Consider the following 11108-nt stretch of genomic DNA (forward strand, 5'->3'; position numbering starts at 1 on the left):
CCAAAATCAGGACTACTCATAATTTGGGGGTTTCACATCTTATTTATCGATATTAAAAATCATGTAGGTATTGGAAAATCAAACTATTGTTTTTTGATTAGCAGGATGATTTTTCTATGTGTTTCTGCTCAAAACCTAGTGTTATGACCTTTTAGTCGCCTCTATGATACATGCTAGGGTAAGGCAAGTGGTTACCTATGCATGTCATTCAAAGATAGTTCCAAGAACACTCTTTTATAATATGTTATTAGTACCTTTGTCAATTTTCGGTTGTACAAGAATTCCAAGGTTAATTGAAATATAGATTATTTTTTTAGCTAGGCGTGTTTTAAATCCTTGTCTGTTGTTTCTAGGCATTGTACATCTGCCTCTGATTTTTCAAATGCAAATGTTAAGAACTGGATAGTATTGCATTGGATATTACATGTTGTAGGTCAAAACTTCTGTAAGTTTTTTTAATATTAAAGGGTGGTTGATTACATAAATATCTTAAATATACGTAATAAAATATACTTTTCCAATTAGGATGTTATCTCTATGTACTGGCTTCTTTCTGTCTAAAACTAAATCTAAAAGATATATTTGACTTACTGTTATTTTGTCATGAAATGTTCGACTCTGTGACTTGTCCCTACCTATTTAAAGTGTTTTATGTATGTACTGGTAGAACTGAAGATGATAAATATGTTTAATGGTCAGTGGTAATATATGATTTTAAGCGAAGCATTGTTAAAAATGGAACATTCTGTTGGACTTTAGAAATATAATTCCCGGTGATTCTGTTTTTATAGCACACATGCATATGGGATGCTTTTATTAACTTAAAATCTTAGCAAAGTTTCGTTTAATTAATTCATGGAATTTTATACTTTAGTTTTTATTTAAAGTTAGGATTTTTTACAGAGGATATTGATAAAACCCGAGTAATATGTTACTATTACCAAAGTGTATTTTTGTTTCATTTCGGCTCTATGTTTCTCGTACCATGTTTAATAATTATGTATTTCATATTTTTAAGGTCAGATGAACGTCGATTCAAGTCACAAAATCTTAATATTCAATATATTCTTATCAATCAGTTTGTATAAAGTTTTTAAAAATTTATAAGGGTCTGGGTATATTTGTTTGTATATGTATAAGCTCGCTACTATTTCCTTACTCGGAAAAAAAAATAAAGCCATGATGATGCGGACTAATCCAACTAGAAACCAAGTTTTAAAATGAATTTTTTATGGCTATTTATTGTAAAATAAGAGAAATAAACAGATTTTAAACTTTTGTATTATCCAGTATAATATGAAAAGTTCTAATGCTTTACGCGCCGATTGATCACAACTCCTGTGATACGTGGAAGTCGAGCATGTGAAAAATTTTTTTGCTTATCACCGTGACGGAAGTACAATCATTGAGCGTTATCATAACATGTGGTCTGCAAGACAGCAAGTCATGAATGAAGAGACATTTGTTTTTAGCAAACAAAAAAAAAGAGAGATGATTTAGGGTCGATATCCGATGCGCTATCCAATATATCAGAAGTTGTACTTTGTAAATAAAATGGATCGGGATGAGTTTCGGTGACTTGATAGCTCTAGGTAATACTAGATTCGGAAAGGTCAAAGAAGTATCAGTTGATGTTGGAATATCATACACGAACAAATGCGGGGCGCGGACACCCCGGCCCCCAACCCGCACCTAAACGACGGAAGTGCTTTGGTTTGATGGGACATTTTATTTAAAATACAAAACTAAATATCTCTGTTTTTTCATTTTAATTTAAGTATTTTATACATAATTTTAAACACATTTTCTTATTTCTGTTTCGTTTTAGTTGCTTTCTTTTTATGTTATTATCATTCATTTTAACAAGCCTCCATTTGGTAATCTGATTCATTATTCTATTGTAGTCTATTATGACTTCTAAATATTGTATACACTGGCTGATTCTATTGGTCTCACCAGTTTTTTGCTTGGTGTGCGATTTCGAGCCTTAACTTTCTATTCTTTGTGTTGCTTAATTTTCATATGAGCATCCTTCTATGCTCTTTTATATTTAGGTTTTGAATTTACATAATGACATTTTATAGCATTATCAGGTAGTTGTCAGGGATTGTTTGATCCATTACACCACCTTCAAGGGTAGTGTCTCCTTTTTTTTTGATTCTGTTTTGTACTGCGGGGTTTGACTATACTTATTGTTGTATATAGCCTCATCACATTCCTGTTTCTAGGTTTTCTTTGATTGTTTATTACTTGTTCTTTCTATACCCTTTAGATAAAATGTAAGTTAGAGGTTATGGGCTGCTGCGTTTCGCGGCCCGTTTGGATGTGTCTAATTTTATATATAATCTAATCCCTTTTGTGTATTTTCATTGCTTGAAAATTTGTAAATTATCTTAATATTCAAGTTGATTCATCGTTAAGTTGTTCGATCAGCTTGACAATTGTAACAATCCTCTTTGGTGGATGGTGGTTTGTAATTAGTGTCAGATTCAAGTTTAATACATTGATTGCATCTGTACGTTGTGTGGTGACGTTGTGTGGTACGTTGTGTGATGTACCTGTGCGTGAACACTTCAAATTGAACTTAAAATGGGAATTATGAGATTTGCACTTTAAACATCTTTAGCTAACTATAGCCAATTACTGTCAATGTCTCTCGGTTTCTGTTCTGCGTCTGTCTTTTAAAAATCAACTCTTCTAATGTGAATAGAACATGCTTATGTACTATTGTAGGTCCAAAGTTGGAATATTCATTTGTAGTGTTTGGTAGGACCTCATAATAATAGACTTAGTGATCAAATTGATATAAATAAAAAGTAAAGATGGCTGCAAGTATTGGCACGTATCGATTTCTTATAAAAGTTCAGGTTTCTGATAGGACAGATTTTAGAGATTTTAATGAAGAACTGGAAATCGTCCTTTATTGTTTATTTTGTTTTCCCATCATGTTGTAGCATATATATCCTAGTGAAGAATAAGTATTCTCTAATTCCTAGATTCTAGTACATGCATGGACATGGTAACATATTACTGCCTTCAGGACACTATTTGTACATACCACTAGATTACTACAAAATTCTCATTTTCATCTTGATATCGTTGATCTGTGCGTAACATGTTGTTTGCTATCGCAAATCCACAGCGGCAGCACAGTTGTGTCCTTCATAGCTTTTTGTCACTGTGTTGTTCTAATCTCTGCCGCTGAATCTTTTATACAGCTACCTGTGTTATTTTTTTTTTTTATTAAAATTAAATATATAAAATTATTTTATAAAAGTAATGTAAAAATTAGTAAAGTTGATTGCTCCGCAAAGTACCAAGATTTTGATATGTAAATAATAACATAATTTTTTTATCTTTGCATTACGTTAGGTTATGTTAGCGCAGCGCATATAACATATTTTCTTTCCGTTGGCTATGCTGCGCGCAATTTACCATATTGCTTTACCAAATGCGGTCAGTGCTATTAAAAAAATGTAAGTATAAAATATCTGTCATTTGTGCTGCTTATTATGTGGTAAGATTCTCATGCTATGCAGTAAGTATAATTGATTATTTTTAATCTAAAATGACCAAATGCTAAATTTTCTTGGTATTATGGTCACGGCGATATATCTTGTAAAAACTGTTATGAAGAATGTTGTAGTAAATGAGAGGTTAGTGTAGGAGTTAGCAGAAAGAGAAAATCTATCTCTTCTTCCTTTATTGTCAAACCCCTCACGTGGATGTTGACATTCTTTGCGCATCATAAACATCAAAAAGAATATTAAAATAGTCTGAACTGTTTATTAAGATAGTAAAAGCAAAGAGAAAAATTGCTTGGTTTAAAGTAATTAGTTTATAACAAGCTATCCAGTCAGTTTAAGGTTGAGGAATGGATCACAAATACAGCAAAATGGCTGCATTGATTTTCTGCTCTGGAAGGTGGGTTGGGTGAGTGGAACCAATCAGCAGGAGGGAGTTAATTCCCCAGTGATGCACTGTTCTGAGATCAAGGCCACGAAGTTTGAGGGATTGTATTATGTCTGTTACTCTGGAGGTTTGACGGTAGTCTGGCAATTATTTCCAGCAAGTGTTGCCCGTGTCGTACCGGATCAGCTCTGATCAGGTCTATGGAGGGTTGGGGCTTATAGGTGGAACACACTTCAGGAGCTTTTTCACTGCGGGGGCTAATGAGCGTCTGGTATGCCATGCTTTAATGGTTCAGATTTGACCTTGGTGTTTCTGCGCAGATAAGTACACCCTATTAATTGGATTTGTTTTCTATGTTGACCTATTGATGTGGGCGTCCCTTGATAAGGTTTATTGTATTATATTCACGCGCCGGAGGTATTTGGCAGGAGGCGTCTGTTAGCGAGTTGGACTCCATGATGGTTGGAGCTGGGTTGGGTAGGAAATGTTTATTCTTGTGATTCTGGATTTTATGTTTGTCATTTTGGTGGGTTAGTTATCTCATTATCCCTCTCCGTCTACCCTCTTCATATCACTTTTTTGATGGTCGAATTTTGAGTGGGTATACTATCTTTGCATATGAGAGTGTGAGGATAGACTGCTGTAATACCAGGCAGAAAAATAAATAATACTTTGTTAAACTTTATTATCTACTACTGTATTCTATCCATTTACTCATTATCTTACATTAGTTTTTCGCATTTTAATAAGTTTCTTACTTTTGATGAGGTTAATTGTAAGTCTTAATTTTTTGTTTATTCTTTTTATATGTTTTTATTATATCTCTTTTTCTCTCTCTTGCATGCCTGTGTTGCCAAATCTGTTTTTTTGTGAATATACTTTGGTAGGATGTCATGATGGCTGGTGTTGGCACTGGGTTGACCCTCTCGTAGGTAATCTCTTTTCCCTCTATCTTACTATTCTTTCTTTCGGTTGGTTTGGGATATTAAGTACTTTACTTGGGGTATTTTGGTTTTCTGTCTCACACTTTGTAAACACCGACTCTGGGTATAACTGACTAATTTGTTTATTTTAGGCCTCTCACAGCTTGTATTTTGACTTGAATGTACAATATATTATTGCTTATCTTTTTTTTTTTTCTATTGCTGTAACAATGTACTTTTTTTTTACAGCTTTTGTTTTAGTTATTATTTTTTTTAATTATGTTTGTAGCGGTTATAGCTTTAGCTATGTTTTGGTCTTTGTATATTGTATACGACGTTAAAGAAGTAGTTTCTTGTATCTTGTTTGTTGTTTTTGGTATCATCTGCAATGAGGACGGATCTTTGGAGTTAATTTTATGTGGGAGTGGTAATTTTTATGTAGCTAATTAGTGCCTGGGGACCATGTCGGGCGCCCCTGCGGATAACGGGAGTAATTGGACTGGGATGGCTTCAGAACTGGGTCGCACTATTACTGGACTTACTGATTGGATTACGATTTATCTAAGGATCCTTTTAAATCAACTTGGGTGAGTTGGGGCCTCGGATCTCCTTAGAAGTAGTACTGTCTGTTGCCCGCTGTTGTTGTGTGTTTTTGCTTTTTAGTTGGTACAGGTGTCGAACATACCGCATGTACGGTTTAGTATATCACCAGTAGTGTCTTATAGCTCTGGCGTGACAGTCATCGTTTTTTGCTCTGCTGCTGTTGTCTATACGGTTTCTTCTAATCGTTATAACAATATTTTAAGGTTTGTTTATGCAGTTTTAATCAGTGACTTCTTTTGTCATCTTTTGTTTCCTAACAACATTCTTTTTTTTTTTTTATTGCAAGCTGTAAACCTTCCAGTTCGTTTTTGAAGTAGGCTTGGTGGTGTGTTAACAATAATCATTAAACTTGCTCTGGGAGCCTATTAATTTGTGGTGTGGCTCTAGACGCGGAATCGGTTCCCGTACTGAATGCGATCTTAATTTAGGTCCGGAGTTTCCGGTTTATCATTATGTAAATAACGTTGACTTGAGGCTAGGGAACAGGAATTTATTTTCTTATGCATAATGCTGACGATATCCACTTTGTTTCTTGGGTATAGTGTTCAGGTTTATGATTGATCCTTAAAAAAAAATTTAATTGTTCACAGGCCCTAGCTTTTATCTGCGTTTACTGTCTCTAAAAAGTGTTCTCGCCGTATATACCGATGTCTGCCGTGTTGTATTGATGATGAACTAGTACGAGTGAATGCGTGAAATGTAATATTACAACTTTGCAAGTTTTTAAATGTTATTAAATTTTGCTTTTAAACGTGTATTGTTTTAAATTATGTGTAAGGAATCTAATAATATTGGTTTGTTTTTGTCGTCATTTCATGTTTAATGTTAACTGGGATTTTTTTAACACCTCAATCCTTTTAACGTTCAAGATATTGTAATAAATACTAATTTTAATATCAGATAAGTAGCCTTAATTTGTTTAAAATCGGTTTCTTTTATTGTCATATAGCTTTTAGTGTTTAAATTTTCAAGTTGGATTTCTCGGGATCACTATTGTCGACGATTTTCGCATTCTTTTCATTCGAGTGTAATTTTATCATTCCAATATGGCTGACGAGTGATGCGGCGAGGGTTACTCTTCTTGTGTCACAGTTTAAACACAAATTAAATAAAAGGGAATAGCTTGCTGAAATAGTAATATTTTTTAGAATTATTATGATAAGAAATGCACATGATACTTACCGCAAAAGTATAACAATAGGAATTTCAGACACAGTTTTATGCATAGAAATATTAATATTCATGTTCCTCTAGCCTTTGCCGGTAATTTGGTAGGTACGGTGTTTGGATTCGACATAAGTTCTGCTGTTATAGGGAAGCCGATTCGCGATTGAGCTCTAGCCACTGCCTTTAATATTAGGACGGTGCAAAATGTTCCCTGTGTCATGTTTAAATCGAATGACAGCCATTGAGATTTTGCACATGATTTTGACCTTATTTTTATTGAAGTGTAATGTAGGAAAATCTCAATCTCGGGAGATAGGTGGTTTTTTCAGTAAACTTATAACTGCACTCCATACACTCCTCGGACAATTACACGATACTTCTTGCCCGTAATTATAGTGATATGTTCTTGACTCACAATTAGATACTCTTGATTTAAATTATTATAGAATCTTTTGGCCTATGTTATCCTTTGATTGGTATACTCAGAATTGGTCTGCCCGCACGGCATAAACGGAGTTGGAATTTGGCGCCTCGCCGCGGAACACTGCGGCGCTATCCGAGTGGTAACTATTATACTTTCGATTAAACATGTTGATTTTGTTCGCGTCTCTTTACTAAGTCCAAAATGCGACAGGAAAATTGTAAAATTGTAGTCCTTTACAACAATGTCCCTATCATACTCCGGACGCAGCTATAGCCTTAATGTGGTAATGTTGTACGCTGATGTTGTGTCCATAAATCCGTAAATTTTGCGTAGTATTACAATCTTCTTGTTTCCTAAGAATTATACTTGGTGACGCTTACTACACTCGTGTCACGTGTTTGATCATGGGAAATAATATCCGGTAATGTTATACTCTAGCACCGAAAAGTTGGCTATTACGCATTTCATACATATTGCCATTTAAAATCTAATCTTATTAGATTGAGGTCTGTTTAAAGTTTTATTTACTTATATGATCTGTGATTTCTGTAAAATTAATTATACGGCCAGGGCTTCTGATATGCCCAAACTGTGCGTCAGTCATAGAGAAATGTCGCAAAATATCATCATATAGATCAAAATTGTTAAATATATCTACATAAATAAAGTTTGAAAAAAAGAAATGTTGATACTCATGGTGGTCAGGAATTTAAAAACTTTGCCTTTAAAATTGTTTTGTTCTACATGTGGGGGATTTAATAAGTAGTTTGGGCAGTGATTTTTAGTTATTGGAATTTTTTACCAGGGCGATCTCAATAGCTTCATGAATTTTACATTTATCTCTATTGTGAGTATGAATAAGATTTTGTTGAGAAGTATAGTAACTTGATTCCTGTTCATAGAGGACTTGTGTGATTGTTTAGCTTGGGATACCAAGGGGCACGTATATTTGTTTGATAAGCGGGTTGTGTATGTCGAATAGGTTGGCTAATTAAAGATGTGTTTTTTTTAGAAACATGTAGATTACCTGTTGCAGTTTTGTTGTTGTTTATATCAATGAGGAAGTGCTGGTGTTACAGAAAACAGTAAAAACTGTTAAGATGTAACATCTATTTAATCAAAGGAGTTATTCATGTTTTTAAGCACTAAGGGGAACGATTATATGGTAATCACGGCATATAGACATGCTTAGTCGAAAATTTCTTAAGCTAAGGCACTATGTGTTAAATCTGGCACGGCTTTATTGGAATCGCATGTGGATTGGGTACCGCTGAATACACGTGGACTAGCCTTTCAAACTGCTTTGATATGAACTAATAATTTATTGAAATAACTTTCAATTAAATTAAAACCAATAAATGCTGGTTACACCCATCGATTATAAACGTATGCATACTACATAGACAAGAAGTTAGTAACCGGCTGCATTTTTTTTTCAAAGCCGACCGTGAGACTATTTTTTCGTCTAAAATCATTCTTTATAATAACGAAGATTTGACACTTTCATGTTGTGTTGCGAAAGTGCATGGATGTAAATTTCACTTTGAGAGTGCGGACAGATCTTCAATATTTTCAGTATGACAGTATGTTCAATTAGTGTGTAAAATAGGTTTCTTTGTCCGTTGTTGGTATTTAGTTATCGCTTTTCAGTCACTTCCACCGTGAACTTGTAAAACCTTCCGCAAGATATTTTGTGGAACGCTCTAAAGGGAAATTTATAATTTCGATAAAACGTCGGACTATATTATGAAATGTCAAAATCATGAAATATTGAAGTCCGACGTTTATTTATAGAACTAAGGCCAGGCCCTTCCCCAGAATTTTTTTAAGGCGCTGGGGTAAAGTCTGCGTGGCGGGATAAGGGGTGGGTGCGGGAGGGGTATCCTCTCCCGTGTTCATTTTTTTTTTTTTAAATCGAACCCAAATGGTGCTTTTTTAAGTATACCATATGCAAAAAAACACAACAACATGTATTTCATTACTTCTACATTATCACATAATCATATAACCATCAATATATCATATACACTACACAGATGTCCACTTCTTTTGTAAGTATTTTTGAACAACACATATGTCCTTCCACTTCTTTTGTACTAACACTAACAACACATAGGCATTTTTTTTCCATATAAGTGTTTGTCTTTGGCACTGTGCCATTCCTTTACTGCATCACTGAAATTAAGTCATTCATTTTTTGTCCCTGCATGGACACCATGAGTAAATCATTAAGCACTTTCATGCTCACTGGTGAATAGTGGGTGGTCTTTACACATTCAACTGCTGAAACCTCTCTCACAATCTGAAAGTACAAAAAAAAAGTATCTGTTATTTTCCCAGAGCAAGGATAACCAAGGATGGATTTATATTGTAAAAGTTCCTAAGATTTGACATTCTTCTGCACAATGAATTGCAATGTCAGTATTTCTGTTAAATATGTGTGGGTGTTAACAACACCATTGCAGCTTTTTTACACACAGAAGCAGGTTCTGTATTTCAAGTTTAACTATGTATTTTACTGCAAGCAGCAAGTTTCAGAAAGAACATGTATACACACCAGCTGTGGAGGTTGGTAGAAGCAGTCCCACTGTAGCGACTTTGCACAGGTTTGGGTGAGACTTGGACAGATTACCAATAATCCACTCCATTGTGCTCAAAGTGTTCATCTGTGGTGGCTTTCGCCTGTGCCCATTCAATAACCACCCAGTCTTCTTCAAGGGAGAAGTGTGATGAAAGAGCCTGAAATGAAACATAAGTTACAATGACATGTTTCAATGACTTGACAAAATGAATCATAACTTTTTTGTTGTTGATAAGTTTCTTGTTGTTTTTTTTTTCTAAATTTCTTTGGACCATACATGATGCTGTAAATATATTCAGTAAATGGAGATTCTAAATAAATCAATGTTTAAATCATAGTAGATAAAGTTTAATATTTAGAAATTACTAGCACCTTAAACAATAGTAATTAAACATCCTCGAAAAAGTTTGCTTCAGTTCATCGGGAACAATGATTTCAAACTTCAAACAGTCAAAGAATCACTGGTCATTTTAATACAGTTGCCTTTCTCTGCTAATTATTACTCGATAACAATCAACTTACCCATGCATGCCGCCACCAACTGTTATCCCATTTCTTTGCATAAACTAATTATAATCCTTAACTAATTATCTTCCAATCACTCCAAACTTGTGAAAACACAGACTTTTATCAACACGTGTCGTATTTAAACCCTTATCAGTACACGGTAAACAGCTAGCTACACTGTGTATTCATATAAACTACCCCGATCGATTTTACCTGAGGTATCTCACGGGGATGAAATCGCTGACTGATTTAAGACGCTGCGCTAATAATTGAGGCACCGCGCGGGATATTTAAGCGCTGCGGGAAGCTATATTTCGTGTTTTAAGCGCCGCGGTAGCGCGGCGCCTTATGCGGCTGGGGAAGGGCCTGAAGGCTGGGGGAAGGGGGTGATACGGTAACCGAACGGGTCTCTCCGTGACCGTACATATCTGGCTATATGTCAGTTTAGTCAGTTTATTATACATATCCCAACATCATGTTATCTCGACATACATCATGTACATGTATTCTCAAGCTGTTACATTTTGTTGACCGGTTCCGTTGCACTTTTTAGCCCACCATCATCAGATGGTGGGCTATTGAAATCACTCTGCATCCTTGGTCCGACGTCCGTCCTTCTGTTAACAATTTCTCGTTATCACATCTCCTCAGAAACTACTAGGGGGATTTTGACCAAACTTTGTCAGAATGATGTATTGGTACCCTAGTTGTGTCCCCCTGAAAATCAGACTGGTTCAACAATTCTTTAGTGAGTTATGGCCCTTTGTTTATTTCTATAATTTACATAGATTTATATAGGGAAAAACTTGAAAATCTTCTTGTCCAAAACCACAGGGCCTAGAGCTTTGATATTTGGTATGAAGCATCATCTAGTGGTCCTCTACCAAAATGATTCAAATTATTTCCCTGGGGTCTAATATGGCCCCGCCCCGGGGGTCACATGGTTTATATAGACTTATATAGGGAAAAACTTTGAAAAACCTCTTATTCA

At 35.0% G+C, this 11108-nt stretch overlaps 1 long non-coding RNA gene across 1 annotated transcript; it reads right to left on the minus strand.

The window, feature by feature from the left end:
• Positions 1-9000: 9000 nt before the first annotated feature.
• LOC128559500 (uncharacterized) lies at positions 9001-9805 on the minus strand. The gene is made up of 2 exons (XR_008372407.1): positions 9587-9805; positions 9001-9331 (listed from the first exon to the last, which is right to left on the minus strand). It is a non-coding gene; the product is annotated as an uncharacterized LOC128559500 (long non-coding RNA).
• Between the last annotated feature and the right edge of the window lie 1303 nt (positions 9806-11108).

The sequence above is a fragment of the Mercenaria mercenaria genome, chromosome 9, assembly GCF_021730395.1.
Source record: "Mercenaria mercenaria strain notata chromosome 9, MADL_Memer_1, whole genome shotgun sequence".
NCBI classification, from domain to species: Eukaryota; Metazoa; Mollusca; class Bivalvia; order Venerida; family Veneridae; genus Mercenaria; species Mercenaria mercenaria.